Genomic DNA, 24,904 nt, shown 5'->3' with positions numbered 1-24,904 from the left:
AGATCAATTCCAGAACCTTCCCCACTCCTTATGGACTGAATTGTGTCTCCTTTCCTCAAATTCATATGTTACAGTCCTAACCCCTAGTATGACTGTATTTGGAGATAGGACTTTGAGGGAATTAATAAGTGTTACAAGACATCATGAGGGAAGAGAGACCAGAGATCTCTCTGTCTCTAGTTGCATGCAGAGAAAAGCTGTATGAGGATGTGGCAAGAAGGTGACCGTGTACAAGCCAGGAAGAGAGGTCTTCCCTGAAACCAACCCTGATGGCGCCTTGATCTTGGACTTCTGGCCTCTGGAATGGTAAGAAAAGAGATTTCTGTTTCTTAAGCCATGCAGGCTCTGGTGTTTTGTTATGGCAGCCTGAGCTGACTATTACAGATCTTGACCTAGGACTTGTTCCCCAGTACTCTCTTCTCCACTCACCCCCTGGCTTTCCTGCGACCAACTTTGTATATGGCGTCAGATGTTTTGAGATGGAGAGGAAAGCGACCAGAGGGGAACAATGCAGATATGAACGCCTCCTTGTGCTTCTAACAACAGGCTTTTCTTTCCCACTAGACATCATGTACAGCTCTGTAAAATAGGGATAATTATTCTAGGTTTACCAATTGTATTCATTTGCTTAGCAACATTCTTGGAGCACCTACTATGTGCTAGAACACGATTCTGAGCGTCGGGGTGCAGGGTTGAAGAGGCAACAGCGCCTGTTCTCAAGTGACTGAGGGAATTGAGGACCCTCGGATAAGCTGCTAGTTCAGCGAGAAGAGGCTAGTAAAGGACTCAATCCTGGATTTTAGCTTTGTGCCTGGGCTCTTGGTAGAGAGAAGCAAAGCGGAGAAGTCTCTGTAAGAGACGCTGGTCCGCCAGCTGGAGTCTGCTAAAGCCCGAGAGGAAAGGGGCCATGGGAGTCCACGATGGGCCCTGTTTTTTTGCCCAGTCTCAGAACCACCTGAATCAGAACTGGCAGGATCCCCGGGAAATGCAGATGCGGCTTCCACCCAAGACCTAATGAATCGCCTCAGCTTTGTGTCCTCCGCACCTCACTGTCCCTTGTCACCTTTGCACTGATGCTAGCAGGCGAGTGTTTCTGGTGACTGCGTTTTACGGAACAGGAAACTGAGGCTCAGCGAGGCTTGATATATTGACCAAGGTCACACAGCTGGTAAGCGACGGAGCTGGGACCCACACTTAGGTTTGTCTGATGTCATTCTCTGTCCTGGCTTGGCCTGGGAGCGAGGCCTCGGGTGAGCAGGTAGCTTACTTCTCTAGCTTGCTCTCCTGTCCCAGTCCCTTGCTCCAGTGGCCCCAGAGTCCCCAGACTCTCGTGCCTCTGCAGAGACACTTTTCCTGGAGGCTTCCTTCTGTGCCATCACACTACTGGGCACCTCCAGCATCAGCCACACGACTCCCTTGACTTCTAGATCTCTCAGGACATGGACCCTCCTTCTGCCCCTCTCCTCCCTGCCCATGCCAAACAAAATAAAACCCAACAAACAAAATCTCTTTTCATTATACTTATAGGTCTTGATATCCATTTATTTTCACTCACTAGCCATCACATCTGATTGTGCGCTTATTATGTGCAGATATTGTTAAGTGCTAGAGATATCAAGAGTGCGTCTAAATGGATATGGTGCCAGCCCACACAGAGTTATGGTCAAGTGCACTTCGCACATTGAATCCCGTTCTCCTCCTCTCTCTGGACGTGTCAGCCCCTCAGTGCCATGCTGCACTGAGGAATCATGCTGCACCTGATAGAAGTCAGGTTTTAGAGTGGGCAGGACAATGCCTAGCATTAGCAGGTGCTGCGTGGAATAAATAAATTAAAGACATGGGGCAAAGGGTCACGAAGGGCAAGGTGAGTACAAGAGGCACATTTCAAGGAGGTCAGGCGGCCTGCCTTCTGTTGCTGCATCCTTAGAAGATGCTAAATTGTCTAATAAATGGTTTCCCAGCCCCGGGCCCTGGAGAGGGCAGCTGACGTGCCCGTAGGCCTGAGGCAGGCCCCCAGCCCAAGCCCATGGTGCGAGGATGCATTATGAATGCAAGGTGTAGGAAATAGAAACTATTAAACTCGCAAATCGGGACAGAAATGCCTTTGTGCGGCTGCAGAGTTGGGAAATGGTGCTAAAGCCATGCATTGCAAATCAGCCTGTGCTTGGCAGAGAGGGCTTTTATTCTACGGCCCCCCCGACGTTCCTTCGGCAGCTTTTGTGCGCAGCCCGGGAGGCCCTTCTGGGAGGAGAGAGAAACCGGTAATTTCGTGGCTGATTGGCACACTGTCCAGAGCCAATAACGATACTTGTTTTCTTGCTGAAGTGCTCAAAACCCAGATCTCGGCTCCTCTGTTTTATCCTTCTTTCTCTTCTGGTGATCCTCCCACTTCTTTTCCATGATGGAGAGAAATGGAACCGGGACTGCCTTCCTGATTCACATGGCTTCGTGTGGACGCCACGGGGATCGGGCTCCCATCAGGGCAATGCGTGAAGACAGAGGCCGTTCCAGGCACCCCGTTTGCTTTGGCAAAATCTACATAGATTTACTGTGTCGCTTTGGTACCTTTGGCGAGCTCAGTGTTTACACCTCCGTGAATCTATCCTGTGTCCCTGAAATGTACTATATTGTTTGTCCCAATGGAAGGATGAGGGTAGGTGACTCGTCCAAGGTCACAGGGTTGTAAATCATGGCACTGCGAGTTGAAGTGAGATTTCACAGTCTGTGTTCTTGGGTTTCTTGAGTGTCCCCAGTGACACTTTGGTATTCACGACACCCCTGCTGATTAAAGATGCCCTCTCTGGTGACTGGGGACTCTTTTTCTGGGTTCCTAACTGGTCAATTTTAAGTCACAGAGCCATCTTGAAATCTAACAGAAGTGTCTGGTTTGGAAATGGAATGGACTTTTTTTTTTTTTTTTAACAGTTTTTTTTTTTTTTTTTTTTTAAAGATTTTTATTTATTTATTTATTTGACAGAGAGAAATCACAAGTAGATGGAGAGGCAGGCAGAGAGAGAGAGAGGGAAGCAGGCTCTCCACTGAGCAGAGAGCCCGATGTGGGACTCGATCCCAGGACTCTGAGATCATGACCTGAGCCGAAGGCAGCGGCTTAACCCACTGAGCCACCCAGGCGCCCTTTTTTACAGTTTTTATTTAAATTTCAGTTAGTTGACATACAGTATAATATTAATTTCAGGTGTACAATTTCATGAATCAACACTTCCATACAAGACCTGGTGCTCATCACAAGGGCCCTCCTTCCTCCCCATCCCCTGTTCCCCCCTCCCCGTACCTCCCCTCTGGCGACCATACGTTTGTTCTCTATAGTTAGGAGTCTGTTTCTTGGTTTGCCTCTCTCTCTCTCTTTCCCTTGGCTCATTTGTTCTGTTTCTTAAATTCCACATAGGAATGGAATCATGGTATTTATCTTTCTCTGACTCATTTATTTGCATTACTATTGCTTTCATTTATTATTGCTTAATATTATTCATCATTATTGCTAATCATACTACTATCCTGCTCCATCCATGTCATGGTAAATGGCAAGATTTCATTCTTTTTATGGCTCAGTAATACTCCATTGTGTGTGTGTGTGTGTGTACGCGTGCGTGCGCGCACACCACTTTTTCTTTATCCATTCATCAATCAGTGGACATTCGGGCTGTTTCCGTGAGTTGGTTACTGTAGATAATTTTTCTGTAGACATCGAGTGCATGTATTCCTTTGAATGAGTGTTTTTGTATCCTTTGGTGTAAATACCTAGTAGTGTAATTGCCGGCTGGTAGGGTAGCTCTATTTTTAACTTTTTATGGAAGCTCCACTGTTTTCCAGAGTGGCTGCACCAGCTTGCATTCCCACCAGCAGTGCCCGACGGCTCCCCTCTCTCCACAGCCTCACCGACACCTGTTGTTTCTTGTGTTGTTGATTTTAACCATTCTGACAGGTAGGAGGTGGTATCTCTTTGTGGTTTTGATTTGTACAAAACTGAATGGATCTTTGAAACTATGTAGCTTACTCCCTTTCCCTTCTGCACCCATTTTACAGATCATGAAAGCTTAGGCCCAGAGACTTAGGGATGGACCCAAGGCCATAGCCATCTCTAGTGGCAGGCTGAGGCCAGGAACGGGTTACCTTTGCTCCCTCTTCAGCTTTCTGTCCACTTCATCTGCGGCATTGATCAGGACTAGGTTTGGTTGTGAGTAACAGATACCCTCCAAAACAATGGCCTCACTCCCTGATGTAAAATAAATCGGAAACAAGCCAATCAGCTTTAAAAGACGTCAGAAGAAGGTATGACTCCATAGCGTTAGGAACCAAGACTGTCTGTCTTGCCATTTTGCCGTGTGTGGCTTCCTTCTCAAGGTCACCTCATGGTCCTAGATGGCTCCTAGAGCTCCAGCCATCACATCCAGCAGCTGCAAGGAGGAGGCCCTTCCCTTTTAGAAGATATTCTGGAAGTTTGACACAACACTTCTGTTTCACTGGCCAGAATTTAACCTGTGGCCACGCTAGTTAAATGGGAGGTTGGAAGATGTCATGTTTTAGCTGGCTGCCTAGTTAGAAGTCAGGACTTGGGTTCTACTCCTGTGAAAACAGGAGGGAGCAACTGCGGGGAAGCAAGGAGCACCTTCCGGACAGGCTCTTCATCTGTGAACCGGCTGCCAACACCGTCCTCTCTCTCAGTCTGTAGCTCCAGGAATTCCCAGTGGGAGGGAAGCTGAACCAGCAGATACTGACTAGCAGAAAAACACGTTTGTTCGTTTGTTTTCCTTTCCTCTTCCAGATAAAGGCTTTGCCCTTTAGCTGTGCAAGAGTGTGCATCGTGGACTTTTCCACGTAATGCCACCTGGCAGAGGTTTTGGTACGCGTCTGTTCTGCTCCGTGCCGAAGATGACATTGGTATAGCTTTGGCGCCTTCCTGGATCTTGTAAAACACCAGGGCGGAAGCTGAGTTGACAAAAGGAGACGTGCTGGATGGGAGTGTGTCGGTGTGCGTTTGCATCTTTCCAGAAGGGGAGGGAGCCTCTACACCCAAGCGTCCTGGTACGGTTCCAGTCCTGTCTCAGGCTGAAAACCTGCGAAACACTGATTGTGCTCTTGCGCCGACTCTTCCGGCAACAAGGAGCCGAGGCTGCTTCTTTGAAAGCCTAGCGGCAGGTAGAGGCTCCGCGTGAGCAACACGGAGTACGAAGCAGCTTCGAGGTGGGCGAGTGCGACCACCTCCTTCTATAGACACAAAAAACCGGGGGCCCAGAGATCTTACAGGTTTGCCCGAACTTTACAGAGGTGGGATGAGGGTTCTACGCTTCTGACTCCTAAGCTAAGTCTTTCCTTCTTTTCTCCTGTACCTGAAATATAGAGAGTTTATATGGTTCTCCAGCCATTTTGTGGGTGAGACTATAATTTTCCCAACTAAGGACTCTGAACCTCTCTTACATTTGAAGCACCGTGCGAGGCCTTGGTGGACGGAGGGTACAGTTGTTCCCCTAAAGAAGTTGCGGTCTAGGGAGGGGTGCACATGTTTCCACAGCTAGCTGCACGGGAGGAGACAGGAGAGGGGCACTAAGGGTAACACGGGATGTACGTGCTGATCGCTGTGCAAAGACTGGTTGGGGTGGGGATTGTGGCAGGGGTCTTTGAAGAAGAAGGAGCTTGGAGGAGGAGGTGGTCTAGATCAGCCAAAGGGCACAGCTAGAGCCTGAAAGTCACAATGATGGGGCGCCTGGGTGGCTCAGTCGGTTAAGCTTCTGCCTTCAGCTCAGGTCATGGTCTCAGGGTCCTGGGATCGAGCCCCACATCGGGCTCTCTGCTCAGCAGGGAGCCTGCTTCCCCCTCTCTCTCTGCCTGCCTCTCTGCCTACTTGTGATCTCTCTGTCAAATAAGTAAATAAAATCTAAAAAAAAGTCACAATGCTAGCTATAACCTCCCTGCCCTGGGCACTATTGCTAGAATTTGGAGGGCTCTGTAGTAGGACCTGAAGAGAGTAGCCCAGAAGGGTCTCCTCTGCCTCTAGGGGAGCGTTCCAGTCCCACTGACTTGCTGGGTACTATTCTTGGTCCCGTTTGGCCATTAAAACACCTGAAAGGGACCCAGGCACAACTTGGTCTCACCAAGACCAGCTGAGTCAGAGTCTCTAGGAGGGGCACTCTGGAACCAATCTGAAGGTCTCTTGGTGATGCTGATGTACGAGGGGGCATTTTAGAGGAAGTGGCAGGAGGAGGTATAGGGCATAATCAGCTGACCTCCACAGCGGAACCTCCAAAAGGAGGAGACCAGGTATGAGAAGTGAGCCGGCAGGGACCGGATTACGCTGGACTCGCTCTTCACTGTGCGGATGAGGATCTAGAGATCCAGAGCAGTGGGGAGCTTGCCCAGGCCTGGACCACCGCGGTTCATACCCCTACCCCTCCCAGCCCGGCCCAGAGACACATTCATTCAGCACGCCCCCTCCCTCTGCCGGTTGCTCAGTCCGCCGCAAAGCCTCTACCCAGCAAACGAGGAGAAAAAGAGTCTTTGTGGCTGTGGGCGACTCTCTTCATTTGTGTGCAGGGGGAGGTCTGGCTGTTTCCAAGAGTGTTAATTAGGAAGTTGCCTGGTTCTCCTTTTAGCTTGTCTTTCTTCTTGCTTCTGAGATGGGCAGGCAGAGCTGGGGCTTCCGAGAAGAAGGGGCTGGTTGTGTTGATAGTGTGGGAGGGGAGGTGGAGGTCATTACTCTCTACCCATGTTTGGAGGTGGGGAAAAGGATGGGGCAGTGCTCCACAAGTGACGGGGCAGGGGTTGGCAGGATGACTAAGAAGGATTGCTGCCTTCGGAGCTAGCTGAACAGAGCAAGGATGCCCCAGGGTAAAAGGGACAGCCAGCAGCTGCTGTCTGTCTGCAGTTGGTTTCTTGGTGGCAGTGAAACACATTGCTTGTTCATTGTCTTCCCTTGGGGGCAGTGGAGTCCAGACTTGTCCTGTTTCTCTTCTTATACACTCCCACGAGCCCCATGCTCCTTCTTGGAAGTCCTTTTTTCAGTATATCTGCAATAATTTGTTCAATGCCTATTTCTTCTGACAAACAGGGGCCTCCTTGAGGGTTTGGCTTGTTCCCCTCATAGCCCCAGCACCTTGCACAGAGCCTGGCCAGCAGCAGGCATTCCGTAAGCATCTGTAGATGGTGCCGTGGACTCACTGCAGGGAGAAGCCCTCAGCTGGGCCTTCGGGATGCGGGTTCTCGCCTGATTCTGTCCCTGATGTTCTATGGGATCACGATCAAGTCGCTGTCTTTCTGAGCCTTGTGTTTCGCCAACAACAACAATAAATAAAGCTAAATTGCAAAGAGCATCACAATCTGTTTCTCAATATCTGAATCTTATCAGATGGGACATTGAACAGAGTTTTGGGGGGGGGGTCCCGATTCTAGTTCCAGACCCACTACTTCCTGTTACCGCCTCAAGGGAGGTAGTGTGGGGGTCAGTCCTCTGAGTGGGTGCAAGGGACTTAGAGAGAAACCTTGACCGGCCACATACTCGGATGGTTTTCTTTGTGTAAGGGATGGCCCCTATGTGTTTTAACTGAGGACAGAGCAAAAAGTCTATTCAAGAGAGATTTGAGACATCAACCCACACTCGCACAGGTCTGTCTGTGCTAACAGGGGGTGAAGAAGAAGATGGCATAGCTGAAAGGGAGCAGGGTGTCTAACTCATGGGGAGGGGCGGATCAGAGCAGGTCTGACCTGGATGAAGGGTCTGGATTACAGCCCCTAGAGGACAACATCCCTAGAGGATGTTGTCTCTCATTGGGGTCAATGGCTGGTGGAGTCTGGGCACCGATTTCGGCTCCTTTGCTGATTTTCTTGAAGCTATGGGTAATGGTGTTTGTGTGGGTACAGATTTGCAGCGAGCACCTGCTGAAGCCCTTGTCTTGGGAGAGGCTCTGGCAGGATCCGGGAGCTTTGGGGAAAAAAGCCTGCGAGGCTGGCAGCTTGCTTTGCCCCTTCCCGTAGGGACCCCGGGTCCTCACTAGCAGAGGATCCAAGGACCCAGGTGTCCCCCCCAGGCCTGCCGGGCCCCCCTCCCTCTGCCAGTTTGGGGCTTATCCCTCTTGGCTCTTGCATGCCTCAGGAGGGACCCAGCCCAAATCATCTCGGCTCCAAGAGAGAAAAGGAAGAACATCTGTTAACACAAATGCTTTTCTAATTTCTTTTTAAATCTCACTCAGCATCTGCGTTAAACAAGGCTGATCGGCTTGTACAATATTTAATTTTGGAACCATTTCTAAAGGCACTTGTAAGAGGGGAGCAATGGGGAGGGCCACAGCTCCTAAATCTTTAACAGCACGCTGGGTAGGAGCTTCCACCGGCTCCGGCCTAATCACACAGAGGAGAAGAAGCAGACACAGAATTTCTTAATAACAAATACCTTTGCAGCACCTCATTAAATCACTGCGTTTCAGAGACACAGCAGGACACTTGGGTGAATAAATAGTGCAATCTCCCAGTCTGAAGGATTTTCACATCTGACTTATTTCTCTTGCATGTGATCAGTTCTTTCTCTTTCTCCCTCTCTCTCTCCCCCCGCCTCTTAAAAATTTCCACAAATGATTTTAGCTGATGAGTTCAATTAACGAAGACATTAGAGCAAAGTTGAAAAGCGTCTCTTTCCTCTCTCCCTTTCCCTTCGCTTGCTCTCCCCGCGCACCGCCACCGCCCCCACTCCCCCCCCAGCCACAGAGCAGGATTTTGTGTGTTTTTGCAGTTTAACAAATAGCACTGCCAAATGAGAGATGAGAGAAGGAGAGGGGGTGGGGAGGGCAGGCTGGCTGATGGGAAAACAAAGCATTCCCTGGCTGGTGTTTATGGAGGTGGTGATATGTGGAGCCTGGGAGGGGGAGGCAGCAGGCCCGGGGCTCAGAGGTGCATCCAGGCTCCTGACCACCTGTGGATGTGGGTCCCTGTCCACGGGCCACACCACGTCTCCAGGAGGACTTGCAACAGGACAAGGCAACTGAGGAAAGCCATCCGTTTTCAGCTGCTCCTCCGTGTGACTGTGCCCGACTGCGTGCCAGGCCCGGTACTAGATGCTAGAGTTAACGCTGTCATGAAAAATGTAAGCCAAAGCGGCTCTTCCCACATCCTCCTTCCTACAGTAGAGTCAGTCAATCCACTGATCAATACATCAAGATTTTAACGAAGAGGTCATGAACGGGCAGTCCAGGGACTAGCTCAAAAGCGGTTTTTGTTTGTCCTAAATACTGTTGGTTGCTTCTTTTTAAAAATAGAATCAGTTGCTCCGGTGCTGTGTTTTTAGAACTGTGATTTATGACCCCTTTGCGGGCCTTGAAATCGGTTTAGAAAGGATCCCAAGTTGCCTATTCTTACGTTTTGATTCTGGGAAAAATCTATCTCTGAGTAAGTCCCTAAGTGGTCTATTTTCCGAGTCTTTCAAGGCATGGGGGATATTTTCTCTTACTTTCATGAATAAACATCGCTCTAGGAGTGATAGTGGAGGGGAGGAGAACAGGGTAGGATCGGAAGGAATGGGAAGGAATAGACCGACACGAGAAGAAGTAAGGGGCGAGGAGAGAGGGCGGTCCCCGTGTGCAGTACACGGTCAGATAACTACTGCTGCAGGTCTGTGCTGGTTCTATGCGGGGCTGGGATCTAAAAAGCACCTCACACTGTGGGTCCCAGACAGCAAAGCTGGGAGCCTCTGTTCCCATGGGGAATGTCCAACACTCAGCACGTACTCAGAGCTTCCCTTGATGCGGTCCTTGTGCTGGTTGGGGGTGAGGGGGGAGCGCACATTGACTGCCCCGCTTGCCCCAAGCTTCTGTGCGACACACGCTTTCCATGTGACCTCCAAGGTGGAGCCAGCCGCTGCCGGGGATGCTCCCACCAGTGGCCAGCGGCGTCAGTGTCCTAAGCAAACGTCCGCATGGTCGGGAGCTCGCAGGCTCTCTCTCCCTTGGATTCTGCCTATTTTCCAGTTTTTGTTTCTTAGCTTCTCCTCAATTCTGTGAGCCCATCGAGCTGCTTCTAATGAAGTCATATTGCCAGCACACGTTGGCCAGGGCCGGCTTCCATGCTTGCAAGCGAGAACCCGGCCACACTTAGGAGATCTCACATGAAAGGTTGGGTTTTTAGTTTCTTTTGGGCCGGGGGCTGTCGGTAATGAATGGAAAAGAATAGGGAAGATCTAGTTCGAGGTCTGTGTTTCCGTCTGGTAGGCCTCAGGATAGTACGTGAGTCTCCTGTGGCTGCTGAAACAAATTACTGCAAGTTGGGGGCTTAGTACAACAGAAACTTAGCCCACCACAGTGTTGGAGACCAGGAGTCTACAGTCCCCCAGGCTGTGCTTCATCCGGGGTTCAACGAGAGACTCTGTTCTTTGCCTCTTCTAGCTCCCGGTGGCTGCCAGGTCATTCCCGGCCTGGTGGCCACATCACCCTCAGTCTACCTCTGTCTTCCCATCAAGTTACCTTTTCCCTGTGGGTCTGTGTCATTTCCCTTTGCTCCTTCTTGTAAGGACATTTGTGATGGCCTTCAGGCCCCACACTGATCATCCAGGATCTCTCTCTCTCTCTCTCTCTCTTTTTTTTTTTTTTTTAAGATTTGTATTCATTTATTTGACAGACAGAGATCACAAGTAGGCAGAGAGGCAGGCAGAGAGAGAGGAGGAAGCAGGCTCCCTGCTGAGCAGAGAGCCCGATGTGGGGCTCGATCCCAGGACCCTGGGATCATGACCTGAGCTGAAGGCAGAGGCTTTAACCCACTGAGTCACCCAGGTGCCCTGAAGATCTCTTTATCTTGGGATCCGTAACTTTATTTCTGCATAGACCCTTTTCTCCCCTCAAATAAGGGCACACCTAGAGGTTCTGGGGATTATGAGTGGATGCATGTTTTGGGGGGCCACCTTTTGGCCCATTACAGGTGGAACTCCACACTGTCACCCAGACAGCTACGTTCATTCCCACAGCCACCTGGGCCTGCCGGGATGTGAGATTTTGACCCCCTGACTTAACAAATGTGTGCTCCCTGCCCAGGCACAGTGAGGAGATGCAGAAAGGCAAGGCATGCTTTCCACCCTCCATAACCTGTCTCCCTGAGCACGGGTATCCAGAGAAGTTGGGGGGGCAGTGATGAAGCTTCACCGGGCTGCTGGGTCTTATAGCGGTCTTGAAGGATTGGGGTGAGTAGCAGGGAGTGGAGACTCACAGTCTCCTGGTGTGAACTGCTCCAAGTGCTGGGAAGATGGCAGTGAACAGCACAAAGTCTGTGCTATTAAGGAACACTAGGAACAAAGGCATACGAACATCAGACACTAGAGGTGTGATGGAAAATGGGGGTGTGAATACGGAGGGAAAGGGGGTGTTGCTATTTTCCGAGGGTGGCCTGGGAAGCCCTCTCTGATAAAGTAACATTTGAATGGAGTCCTAAAAGAACTCTAAAAGAGTTCTCCCTAAAAGAGGGTAGGAATCACATATATAATTCTAGGAACAGCAATCCAAGCAGGAGGACAAGGATGGGCAAAGGCCCTGGGGCAGCTGCCTGCTTTGTATGTTCTGGGAGTGGCAAGAAGGCTGATGACGTGGCTGAAAAGGATCCAGCAGGCGAGTGGTGGGAGACGAAGACCAGGACGGGGCTGCGGTCATGCGCAGGACTTTGCAAGAGCTGAGGATCAAGGGAATATTTCTTAACAAATCTTTCCAGCAGGGGATCATGAGCACAGATGAGAGAGGGGGAAAAAAAAGCTTCAATTTTACTAACCTCTAACTGGAGTTAGCATCTCCTTTGATTACAAATGTAGGCCCCATCCATAGCATGGAATCCGTAGTAATTCTGGCAGTACCTTGGACTTTGTCACCCATGGAAATCACAGATATTTTTACATCATATTACAGTTATTACACTTAATCTTGAAATATTGTTTTCTCCCGGCAGTACTTCAAAATCGTGTAATTAGACCCGCCACTAGAACTTATTATTTACTGCATTAATAAAAAGCTCATATATTACTATATCGCAAATTAGTTTTTAAAAAATATTTTTATAACGGCACTTCAATATAATTTACTTCCTATGTAATCCTATGTATTTTATTTTATGCATTTAAAGACGTGATTCTGGGAAGAGGTCCAAAGGCTTCACCAGACTGCCTGGGGTGTCCACGCGCATGAAAAGGGGAAGGACCTCTGTCTTCATGCCTTTCAGATGTAGCCCCGACTTTACCCTTTGGCCCCATTTCTGGCCACCCCTGACCCCCTGCCCCCATGACTCTATACTTCATCCGTACTGAGCTACAGACGGTTGCTCCAGATGTGCTCTTCCTTCCTGCGAGCCTTTGCAGATGCTGCTCGTTCTGCTTTGAACACTCTTGCCCTTTGCCAACTCCCGCTGGTCCTTCGAGTCTCTGCTTTGCCGGCACTTTCTGCAGGACGCCCTCCCTGATTCCCCCCGCTGCTGTGGGAGTGTCCATGCGCTCAGGTGGACTGTTTCCTGCTCTGTTCTCCCCTGGACCACCTGCTCCCGGAAGGCAGCTGCCTGCAGGCTCCCCCGTGCTTAGCCCCGGGCCTGGCACGCAGCGGGGCTCAGTGCGCAGAGTATCTGTGGGCTCCGAGCATGAATCGTCTTCCCGACTTCTGAGACCATCTTGTGATGTCTTTGGTGTTTGCTGCTTTCTGTAAATGAAGAAAGAGGGGGAGCAGGGGGTTAGTCCATGAAGGAGAAGCGCTAGAGAAAGGGGCTTGGAGATTTGGAGACAGTCCAGACTCTGCAAGGAGCAAGGGCACTGAGGGGAACAGAGAGGGCTGGGCTGCGGGGTCAGGGCCTGACGTGGTTGGCAGCGAGAGGAGGTCAGTTTCCTGTCCCTCTTCCCACCCCTCTTCCTGTCCTCTGGGGAAGAAGACCCGGAGACTTTGGTCACCAGGCTTGGTTGCAATTCCGACCATTCATACCTCAGTCTCCTCTCTGAGCTTGGAATTTCTCGCTGTTTTCTGCTTTTACCACCTGACCGATGTCTTGTTTCTTCAGGCAGTGTAGGGATCCCATCTTGGTAGTAAAAAAGTGAGATAGACTTGACTTTCCTCTGCAGCCCTCATGAGCTGCGTGACCTTGAGCAAGTTTCTGAGACCCTGAGAGCATCTAGTACCTATAGGTTCCCCACTCGACTCGTGTTCCTGGCAAGCCCTCATCAGGAGTGACACCTGATTTGTTTTTAGTCTTCTTGATTTTGCTCATCCTTGCCCTCTGCCCATGGGTTGGCCCAGCTCTCAAGGCCCCCCCAGGCCAGCATTGTGTCGGTGGAAGCCACAGCCGTCTTTCCAGGCCCAGATCTAATGCCACCTTCTTTTGTGAGGTCTGTGATGCTGTTGGCAACGGGCACGTTATTCAACCCTTCTGTGTCCTCCCCCAACTGTAGGGAATCACTGTGGTGGTCATGTGAGCCAACATACCCAAGGATGCTTGCACACAGTAGGCGCCTACTGCAAGCTTCCTTCCTTACTGGGGTGTTGGAAGCAGCTGTCTCTATGCGCACGGAGACTCTGCCCTTATCTCGGTTAGTAGTCCCCTCTCTAAGATGTTCTGTCCCCAGGCACGTGCACTTCCTTATTCTCCAGCTTGCCTTCCTCTGGCTGTGTCCCACACAGATCTCTTCTATCAATCTTTTAGCGCCTTCTTCTTGAGCCACGAGGCTGCAGGCCTGGGTCGTATCCACATCAAAGGGCTGTTCTGGGAGCTGGATGGAGTTCTCCTCCGAGGTAGCTAAGGGACCTCACCATTTGTCTGTGCCTTTGGGGGCAAGGCTTGGGGCTACCTGTTTTTATCTGGGCTCATGCTTTGGGCAAAGAGTAAATGCCACCAAGTGAGATTTTTAAACGCTGGTCTGGAAGAGTCATTAGGAAGGAGGCCTGGCATTTACCGAAGGCCCTTTGGGATAGACACTTACCAGCCCTGTTTGGACCCTTGCCCTTCTCTGATCTATGTGGTAGGTAATATTTGCCCCCATTTTATAGACTAGGAAACTGAGGCTTCGGGGATTAAGGCATTTTCTCCACGTTGCCCAGTTTGTGAGTGTCACAGCCAGGAATCAAGTTTTTTATTGATCTGCCTTCAAAGCCTAAAGCCTTCCCCTTCTGCCCCTCTTTCTGGACACCCCTGCCCCCCAGCATCAGTAAACAAGGCTAGGTTGCTGCGTCCTCATGGGGGCAGGAGTCCAGCTGGCTCATCCTGGGTGAGGTGCACAGAGACACCACAAGGCTACACCTTCCTAACCTGCACAACAGAGGCCAGGAGTTCTGTGAAGGCTACTGTCTTCAGTGGCCGAGAGTGAGGGGAACATCTGGGTTCCCAACCTTGTGACCCAGGGTCCAGGGAACATACCAGGGGTGCAGTGGCATCTGGGGCCTGGGATGCTCAGTGGGCCATGGAAGTAATGATGTCATTGGCCTGCCCGAACCCTGCCCAAGCTGCTCCGGCTGGCCGGGAGCCCACAAAACCTGGGACACTGCCCACATACTCTGGAAGGGGACTCTGACATGCAGGCTAGAAGAGGCCTCGGACATATTACCTGGACTTCCGATTACTGGTTCTTCTCAGTGGGCCCACTCACTGACTTTCCCGACTCCTCTACATTCCCCTCCAAGTCCCCCTCTTCTGTCTTCTCCTTCTGTTCTCTTATAGAATCTCTGCAGCTCCCCATTCTTCATTTTCATCCCAGGACCACAGTTTGAGATTGGGCCATATATAGTTAAGAGCATGGATTCTGGAGCCAGACCCCCGGCTGACTGCAACCCCACTGACTTGCCCTGTGATGTCTGTAGCCACCCTGTGCCTCATTGTCTCCATCTGTCCAATGGAGATAATAATGGTGCCAGCCTCGTCGCCTCTCCCCTCTGCCCTCGTGTGTGTACCCTGCGGTCCAGCCGGCCTGGACGCTGCCTGCCACTCTTGATCAGTCTGTGCGCCCTCCCCTGACCAGCATCCTTCTCATTCTCTCCTGGAAAGCTCAGTGCATGTGTCTCCCCAGGAAATTCTGCCTGCACGCCGGACCCAGTCTGTGAGCACCGTGACATCCCATGAGACACTGCATCCCTTTTCCCGGTCCCATCTTTGAGTTTGGGTGTGAACCTTTGATATAGCAAACACCCAACACTCCCATGTCAGATTAAAACCAGGGGCTCTGACGATTTACCTCTTCTACATAAGTGCCTCTCAATGACAATTCTTTCTAATTCTTTCTAATGTTATGGTGGAGAGAGCTCACTTCCATAGACAGTATATTCTCATCCTCAGAGCATCTCTGGGAAGAAAGTTATTAGCCCATTTGACATAGCGGGGAGTGAGTATCAGAGATGTTTCCTGCGTTGCTCCAGGTCACATGGCTAGTAGACTTCTGGCTCTGCTTCCCCTTCCAGACATCCCCTTGCCTCTCCCATTGTTTGGATTCAGACATAGTGAGCTCCCCACGTTGACTCAAAACATTTCAGAGCAACAACTCTTGTTCTCGATACTGATGGGGAGAGTCCTGGGTCTCTCCTTCCCCGGGCCTGAGGATTCTCTCCTCCAAGGAGCTTGAGTGAAACAATGCTGCCCAGAAAGCAGATGAGGCACGTAGGTCCCCAACTACTGGGCAGTGGTTTGGAGCCACACAGATCTCGGCTTAGAACCCATGCACTGCGCGTCCATTTCCACCTGTGTGAGATGGTTTGCTCCCAGCACCCGGGGCAGTCGTGGTGAAGGAAGGCTGACATGTTTGTAGGTCCTCCAGCACGGCGCCTGGAGCGCCAGCGATGCCCAGGACATAGCAGCTCATAATAAGAGTTAAAGGTGAGGAGTTACTTTGCTCTAGGGACTGTATTATTTTCCCCGCTTATCTCCTTTATTTCTCCCTATGGTCCCTTGCAATACGGTCACTCCCTCTCTGCCCCCTTTCTGACAGAGGAGGAAGCAGAGGCTCAACCTGGTACAGAGCAGCCAAACGCCACATCGTTTTTAAACAGGGCCACACGCAGGGCTGTGCCTGTTTGCTCATGGAGGCCTCCCTGGCTTCTATGCCTGGATACAGGGCCCACAGTTAGAGGCTATAGATGGAAATTGTATTATATGATTGTGGTGCCAGCAACCAAATCTGGAGGATGGTTTTGACAAGCTTAGCCTGCCAACGTGGGGTCGGAAGTTTGAGCTTGGGAATGTGTTGCTAGGGCTGCGATATGGGTGCCGGGAGGGAGGCTGGTGCTGGGCTGTGGCCACTGCAGGACCACAGAGCAGGGAGGGGAGAAGCCCCTTTTCTTCCCTAGGCACCGGGGCTGGAGGCAGAGCCCTGGGCCCGCTGGGCCTGCGGTGCCCACGAGGATGCCCTGATGGATGGACTGTGACAGAGAACTTACTCTCCTGGGCCCCAGCACCGGCCCTCCAACCACCAGCCAGTGGGCACCTGAGTCCCACTGAGCTGCTGGCCCCAGGCAAAGATAGACACTTTGTGCAAACAATGCCTCCTCCCTGGGGGCTCCTATCTCCCTGGGCATCCTCTGAAAGAAACAGTGTGGAGCAGAGAACCAGCAAGGCCAGACCCGCAGAGGCCGTCTGCCCAGGGCGGCCCTACCAGGGATAACTCTGGCCAGTCCTGCTCAGTCCCACTTGGATCAGGAGGCCTCTGTGGGCTCCCTCCTTTCACCCAGCTCAGGAGCGGTGAGGAGACCATCAGAGGTGACACTGGTTGGTGGTCTGGATAGAAAACTAAGGACACGAAGGCTGTACGGGAGGCTGTTCTAGCTCTGGGTCCATGTCCTCAACACTGACCTCCCCCCAACCCCATAATACGATGGTCTACTTTTTTCAAGGACTTAGTGAAGTCTAGCCCTGGAGGGCCCTCAGAGTTGCCCAGAGGACCCTCTGCACCGAATTTCAAACAGTGCTGTGGCTCAGGCACTTTTCTGTGGACTTGGCCACAGAGGATGACTTTGGGGTGAAGACAGCTTAGAGGGTGTCACCTGTGCTGGGATGCAAGGCTCAGTGAGTGGGAAGGGGCTGAGACTTCAGCCCTGACTTGTCCCCTTGGAAAGTTCACATCCACAGCCTGGTCTACAAGGATCTGACAGCAACCAGGTCTCAGCAACTACCAGCCTCTCCTCCCGCCCACCTTGCAGCCATGTTGGTTCCTTTGGCGAATCCTCCCTATCTTGGAGCTCTTTGCATTGGCAGCTCTCTCTCCCTGGAACATTCTTTCTGTTCCGACCGGGGTAACTGCCATGCACCCTGTTGTTCTCAGTGTAAATGTTACCTCCTGAGGGTAGCCCTCCCTGACCTCTCAGGCTGGCATAAGACCCCCATGTACGCTCTTGCAACAGATTGCATACAGTCGTCATGAATTACTTGTGTATTTGCCCTCCCCTTCCCACTTCCGGTGTGGAAGCAACATGAAGGCCAGGACGATTTTGTTTATTGTAGTATCTCCAGCATGGAGAGCAGTGCCTTACACAGGATAGGCACTCAATAAATCAGTATTGATTGTGTGAGTGAAAGGCCTTTCCCTAATTTACTGACCCTCTAGGAAGCTCAGGGTGAGGTGTGGTCACAGCACTTTCCAAAGGGCAAGTGCCTGCCACAGAGAAACGGCTCATCCGGGCACCTGGCATAGGATGCAGCTCTGTGTCCCTCCTGTCTGCCCCGGAGCGCCCACACGTTCAGACTCCAACCAGCGGCCTGCAAATTCTCTCATCTTTCCCATGATTCTTCACCCTTGGCTTGCTCACCCGTGTCCTGGGGAAGAAGGTTCCGGCTCTCTATGCACCGAGCTCAGGAAAACACAGCATCGGCACCACCTTATCTTTTATTTTTAACCAGCAATTGCTCTTGCTTCCGGCAGACTTCTTTTCAGTGTGGGGCCTGTAGGCCAGTGCTGATTTGCATGCTTGGCTCTGCTCTTGGGAGCCGAGTGTCTCAGATGGTCACCTGAGATACAGAGACACGTCCTGACCCCTTCTGGTTTCTCTCTTCGACATACAAAGTCGGAATGCAGGTGCTGATTACAAAAGGCAACGTCCCAGGTGAGGTGAAGGATCTCAGAAGCAAGAGGATAGAGAGACGGGGAGTGCCTCCGTGGGAGCCGAGGGCCAGGCCTGAGATCCCGGCCGACCTCCCTGTGATCCGGACTTGGCTATGGAGCTATGTCCAGCTCTTCTCCCTTCTTCCAAATATGCCACAGGCTCTGCTTATACTATTTTTTTTTTTTAATTTACTCTTTCAACTAACATTTATTGAGCACTTGCTAGGTAAGTGCGTGGTTCTAGAAGCTTCGATTGGGGTGGGATGACAAATGGGCTTCCAAGGCGTTAGCCAGCCTTTGCCTTGCTTCAGAGTCACAATCTGGGGCGAGAATAAAAGATTCCGTGATCAGTATCTATAATTGATGCGGGGAGAGGAGAGCTAGTTAATGTGGCTAGAGACTTGTCAGGGAAGGCTTCACGGAGCTTGTTGTCCGCACTGCGTCTCTGCAAGCCGAGACCTTGTGGGGATAGGCACGTTCCAGGTAGAGGGAACAGCGCTTGTGAAGGTATGGAGGCCAGAAGGTGGACAATGAACTTGAGAAAGAGCCTCCTGAATGTGGCTAGAATCTAGATCTCATGACAGCAGGTGGTGAAGGATGAGGTGGGGAAGATAGGCGTCTGCCAGTTTGAAAAGCTCAGGATCACTTTGGAATCTCTACATGCTGCCTACCTCTCTAAATAGCCTGCAAGGGTCTTGAGGGGAGGCACCTCTGAAGGGAGGCTGTGTCTGTGATCGTGGCCCTGCCTTCCAGTTCCAGGCCCGGGAACTGCATCGTGGCCAGAGGAGGAGTCCGAGCCTGGCCAGGCTGGGAGACAGGGCCACCGGGAGCCAGAAAGGATCCTCCCACGTGAAGTCTGAAAGGAAGCATCTTGCAGCTCCGTCTAATTACAGGGTAAGTGAGCGGGCCTCCCTCCTGGTTAATTTGCTATGTGCCTTTATTGCCAGCAGAAGACAGATGACTCACAGAGGGTATGCCATATAGACCTGCCAGTAATTGTCTTTATGACTTCATGAGACTTTTATGGCCCCCGCTGGGAAAGGTGTTTTATTTTTCTTCTTTTAATTCTCCATTTTCAGTCGGTAAATAACCAACTTCCTGGGAGCAGGAGGACTGTCAAGTTCAGGATCGAGGTGAGACACTCCCAACAAGAGGGCCCGTGGCTGTAGAAGTCACGGCCGGGGCGGGGAGCCGGGCGCAAACGCAGGGGACGAGGTGTCTGACTCACCCTAGAGTACATGGGGTGGATAATCCCCAACAGTGATTAATATATACATCATCAAAATTTAAAAGTGAATAAATGTTTCTTTTCAGCAGATTTACTTTCTCAATGATGCTTGGCTTAGATTAATGATAATGCGAGTTTATGTTTCCAAAGTACACACAGATTGCTGTGCTTGGAGGGTTGCGGGGAGGAGGTGGGAGTGGGTGGGCAGGGAGGGGACGTGCGGTGGCCGCAAAGAGCGCTGTGTGAGAGGGTGGCTGCAAGCACGTTATTTTTAATTAATGTCCAGTCTCTACACGTGCAAGATGGGCAACGGTCAGCTGCTTGAGAATGAGGTGGCGTTGCATTTCTCTGGAACTGCCCCCTACTGGCTTGCCAAAGCTAATGCTCAATTTTCAGGAATTTTCTGAGTTGTTTTAAATCATAGTGGCAGCTTGAAATCAATCCTAGAGGGATTACTTACACCTAGGTAACTGGCAAGCCCTACAGAGCAGAGCCCCGCCCCTCCACCCCCATCTGGTTCTTAAACCATTTTAGCGATCCATATCACTGGAGCGTTCACACGGGGGTGGGGGACCACTTGGCAGGATAAAAATATTATCTAAATATTTAAATTGATAGGTATTATCAATAATATTTATCGATCACTTATTATATGCCAGGCACTGTTCTAAGCACTTTACTACATGCATATCTCTCTCCATGAATCCTCTCAACAATCCCATGTGGCTGGTGCTTCTTGAACCTAAGATATGCCCAGAAAGCTGAGACTTGGAGTCAGAGGCAGGAGAGATTAAGTCCACCTCCATTCCCTTCCTTTATGGAGGAGGCAATTGATAGCCAGAGAGAGGAAGCGTATTGGCCAAGTCAGCGGCTAGGGGATAGGTCTATTGGCTTCCCAGCCATTGTCTGTTCTCCTTGCCTTGTTCTTCCAGCTTGCCAAGGTTTAGCCCTGCCTAAGTCCAGGCAAGAGCTGAGCCCAAAAACTGGGGGCTGGCCGAAGGAGGCTGCACCAGGCGGGAGTCCATGCGGTGAGCCCAGTGGGCTCCGTGCAGTTCCTGCTGCCTCTGCTGCTGGGTAGGGTGTGACTGCTCCCCGACGCCTCTGCTCCTTCCAGAGCTACGGTTCCTTCCACTCTGCCATTTTCTGACGATCTCAGTGGAAGGAATTTAGACTTCAGTCTTTCGGCAACAATCATCCGGAATACCAAGAAAAAATAAATAAAAATAAAAACCCAGCCCAGAGCTCTGCTTTTTAGCTCAAAGTCCTTAGCTGAGGGGAGTGGAGGAGGAGAGATGGACTGAAACTTACACTGCCAAATGATCAACCCGGACAAGTCACTGTTAACTATATAGGGGTTTGAGGTAAACCCGGTGTAGACTGGGGTTAGTTAGCCTCTGTAGCTTGCTTTGATGATTGCTTTTGGTTTTAAAAAAGTGGCCTGAGTCAAGGAAAAGAGACTCAAAGTGAAAATCCCCTCAATTCTTAAATATATAGGTATATTCTAATGTAAGCTGCATTCTAATATGGTAAATATTCCAATGTAGACTATAGGATCAGGTAGTCCCAGAGCTGAAAGGGCCTTCTAGAATGTTCTCCCTGCCTCCAAGCTGGGAAACCAACTGTCTCCTGGGAAGAATGAGAGTGTGGGTACTTTTCTGCAGAGCAGGGCCCTCCCACGCAGGGACAATGAAATGCTTTCCTACGTCAGAGGGAGTTGCTGACAGATGGGGTGCTGTAGAAGAAAGAGGTTCTAGGGCTACTATGTCTGGGACACCTCACACAGATAAATTCACCTCTTTGAGGCTCAGTTTCCTAACCAGTTAGAGGTTTCAGACTGTGTGGTCTCCCCTTCCAGTTCTTACATTCTATATCTTAAACAAAAGGGAACATTTCCAAGATGGAATTAAACACACACACACACACACACACACACACAAATTGACAAATAGGGAAAGCTTTCAAAAATCTCATTCAAATTATTGCTGGATTTGTCTGTTAGTGAGATTTGTTTCTTTGCATGTGCTAATTGGTCTTGGCATTAATTAATCTGATTTCATTATATTCTCTTTAATTTGTCAAGATATCGTTTCGTTATTGGGTGACAGAACACTTTGGAGGATTGTTAGAATTGGAATCTATTTTCCCCCCTTTTAAAGTTCCTGGAGAAAAGTCGTTATCAATTAAGTTAATTTGCATACACATTAGGTTAATCGTTTTAGTTTAGCCAAATTTGTGGAAATTTACATAGCAAATTGACCCTCCACATTTCACTTAAACATATGTAGCACGCGGAGCAGTGCATTTTGAGTTGCTAATGAAACTGGGGTTATTTTACACGCTTCTTTTAGTAAAAGAGGTCCAATTAGACCAAGTAATTTTTTATTTCATCCGTAATTGCAAAACAAATAAGCTTCTTGGCATTTTTTTTTTTTTTTCTAGCGGCAGCATCACGCGGACAGGGACGTTAATAGGGAAGTCATGTTTTCCTAATTAAGCCCGGCTTGATTCCTGCTCACTGTTCCGGCGTCAGCCCTCTGCAGCCTTCTTGTAGGTGCTCTTCTGCCTGAGTTGCTAAGCCTCCTGGTATACCTATTAATAGAAGACTCCCCCGCATGGAGCCAACTGAATTAAAAAATGTAACTGGGAAGGCAGGGTGGGAATTTTGACAGATTTGTTTTAAAATTTTTTTTTTTTTTTTTTTTTTTTTTTTTTTTTTTTTTTTTTTTTATGCCAGGGAAGAGAAAGTTGAATGCAGAAAGGGGTCTTGGTTCTCTCCATCAGGGGAAGAAAAGAGAGAAAAATAGCTTTTGTTCTCCCCCAGAAAAGAAGTTGGCATAACACATTGGTGGTGTTTCCAAAGTGACTCCAGGGGCTAGCTTGTTCAATGTTGGAAAATTGGCTGCCATCCCCCCTTCCAGGACTGTGGAGCAGTTGGGAGCTTACAGTAATGTGGGATAGTTGCAAAAAAAAAAAAAAGAGAGAGATATGGAATCTGAGGTTTTGCTGAAGGGACAGAGAGAGGAATTCTGGCCTCCGTGTTGGAGAGGGTGGGAGTCAGAGGTGAGGGCTGTGCTGGGAGGGGGGGGGGATGCTGATACGGTCGGACAGAAGCTGAGCTCCTACTCGCTCTTCTGACCCGACACCAAGGATACAGAAGTTCTTGACCCCCTGTCCTGTGCTGGCCGTTTGTTCTTCTCACACAGATTTTTCTGAATTGTCGAAGACTAAAATGGGCAGTGGGAATCAGAACGGGGTGCTGTACCTTCCGCCCAGAGCCAGCAGACTTGGATTCTGGTCCTGGCTGAAGGTGTCAGAGAGGGATCACAGTGCTCCATTCCTCTCTGTGGTCCCATCCTTTGCCACGTGCACTGTCGCTCTTCCCATGCAGGAGAGGAGTCTGTCTCCGTGCTCCTGGAATCTGGGCTGTCCTGGGATTGGCTTAGGTCAACAGAATGCAGCAGACGTGTTGATGTGCCTCTTCCAAGCCTAGTTCTCAGAAGGCTCACCTGCCTCTGTTCACTCTATGGGAATGCTGTTGCCTCCCTCCCCCGGACCAGCCTGCTCGACAAGATGGGGAGGGACATGTGGTCCAGATGTCTCCATTGCCCAGCTGACATTCCGTCCCCAGAAGCGGGGCTGTCTAGCTGACCTGCAAGGGATCCCCCATTGCAGGAGGCATACCAGCTGGGCCCAGCCTAAATTTCCAGTCTGCAGATCTGTGAGCTAAAGCAATGATTATTGCTTTTAGGCACTGAGTTTTGGGGTGATTTGTTAAGAAGTGATAACTGATACAATCATTCACCAGTTGTGTGTCTGTGGGAAAATTCCTCTTCATGTCTGAGCTTCCAGCCTCCTAAATCTATAAACCCAGAGGAGCCTTAAATTTCCTTCTAGCTTTATAAAGCACTCAAATACCACCTCTAGATCTGAGACAACTTGGCATCTCCCCAGAAAGGGATCCAGTTAGGGAACCTTGGGCTGTGTTGGGCACTAGCATACTGGGTGAATTCATCGGCTCCTCTCTAGATGAGAAGACGATGTGATGTGTATATGTGGGAAGGAGAGTGTTGTCTATCTTGGGACAAAGAAGAGGAACAGGAAACAGCATTGGGCTCTGGAACGTGATGTGGTATTGAGGCGGTGTGTGCGTGTGAGATGTTTGAAGACCAAGTTATGAACCCCTGGGGTCAGTGCAGGGACGGTGCTTTGAATAACCATGAATCTGTGGACATCAGTTACCTAGCAGGTTACAGACCTGGAACCTCATCAAGGTAGGGCACCCAGCCTGGGGGGCTGAAGTCCCACAACCACGGGGCAGTGTGAGCTGGGGAAGGAAGCGCCCCACCAGCCTTTAGAACTAAGTTTCTCAGTCATGTTTCATTTTCATTATGTACAGATGCCAGGCACATATGGGACACTTCTGTGACCTGCCCAAGTTCTGCACCATGCCCAGGTGATTAGTACCTTTCCCTTCACCATCAGGAGTACACTCAGTAGTGCAGTAAGTAAGAATGAGAGGCACAGTGCTTAGCTTCTACAATCAGGGCTTAGTATTTGTGAAATGAATGAATGGCCAACAAATAAGTTAATATTATTCTGTGGGTACATTTGAATTCCCTCTAATTTTATCAAACAATTTATTTGCAAGGCTTAATGTTTTTTTTTTATTATTTGGAATACATTACTTCTGAAATATCTTTCGAATGATAGAGACATGCTCTTCCAGAAATAGCCCCATTATAGGAAATTCCACCTACTGGGCTGGGGCCACTGGATAGGTCTGTGCTTTTGTTGTTCTCTTGGATTTTTGAGAACCCCAGGGACCCCCTGAGTTTCTGTTATCCCAGCCACACTAGGCTCCGGCTCTTCCTCCTTTCCTGCCAGCCTGTTACCAAAGTCTCAGCATTCCTTGTTCAAGCAGGACTGACTCAGGGCAGAATCTGGTAGCTTCTCTCTGGCAAGGTGAGGCCCTGACTCTTGACATCAGAAGCCCAGAAACCATTGGGTGGGGGCGGGGGGAGTGGCTGAATGACTGTAGCAGGGTCCTGAGCCTGTTGGGAGCCTCGGGTGTTAAAGCGAGCATGGCTGCTCTCTCCAGTGTCTGCTCCGAGACATTTGAAAAGAAAGTCCTGTCGTTTGCATGCCCACGCCCCTTCCCTTCAGCACATGCACCCATGTCTTCATCTTCACCCCAGTTCCCAAGGCTGCCATGTTTCCACAGCATCTTTGCACTCACACCCCTGGCTTATGATAAAATTATTGTGTTTGTTTTCTGTGACTGGCCACATTGCCGGAGAGAAAGGGCCACACGCACTCATCTTCTGATCCACCTGGTGCCTAAGAGGCTGCCTTGGACATAGACTTTAATATGTGTTAACGATGAGCCCTTTCTGGGCACAGGGTGCTGGCTAACATTCTAGAAATCATGCCCCGTGAGTGCCCACCATCCCATATAAATGCAGAACTGTCCTTAGGGGGCAGAAACCTCATGCAGGGGACAAACTCCAGAGCCAGGCAAGGAAGGGTCCTGTGTGAACCGGTCAAGTGTAACTCGGTAGGGGATGGGGGTGACGGGGATGACTGTGGGAAGGGCACCACGCCTAAGACATCCAGACTTCTCTCAAAACACCTCTGGCCGATAAAGTGTGTCC

The 24,904-nt window shown here is 50.3% G+C and overlaps 1 long non-coding RNA gene across 1 annotated transcript; it reads left to right on the top strand.

The window, feature by feature from the left end:
* Positions 1 to 190: 190 nt before the first annotated feature.
* LOC131820323 (uncharacterized) lies at positions 191 to 19,328 on the top strand. Its single transcript, XR_009349584.1, has 3 exons — positions 191 to 306; positions 18,779 to 18,919; positions 19,105 to 19,328. It is a non-coding gene; the product is annotated as an uncharacterized LOC131820323 (long non-coding RNA).
* Positions 19,329 to 24,904: the final 5,576 nt, after the last annotated feature.

Source organism: Mustela lutreola, chromosome 1, assembly GCF_030435805.1.
Source record: "Mustela lutreola isolate mMusLut2 chromosome 1, mMusLut2.pri, whole genome shotgun sequence".
NCBI classification, from domain to species: Eukaryota; Metazoa; Chordata; class Mammalia; order Carnivora; family Mustelidae; genus Mustela; species Mustela lutreola.
This window is presented reverse-complemented; position numbering and strand designations above follow the sequence as displayed.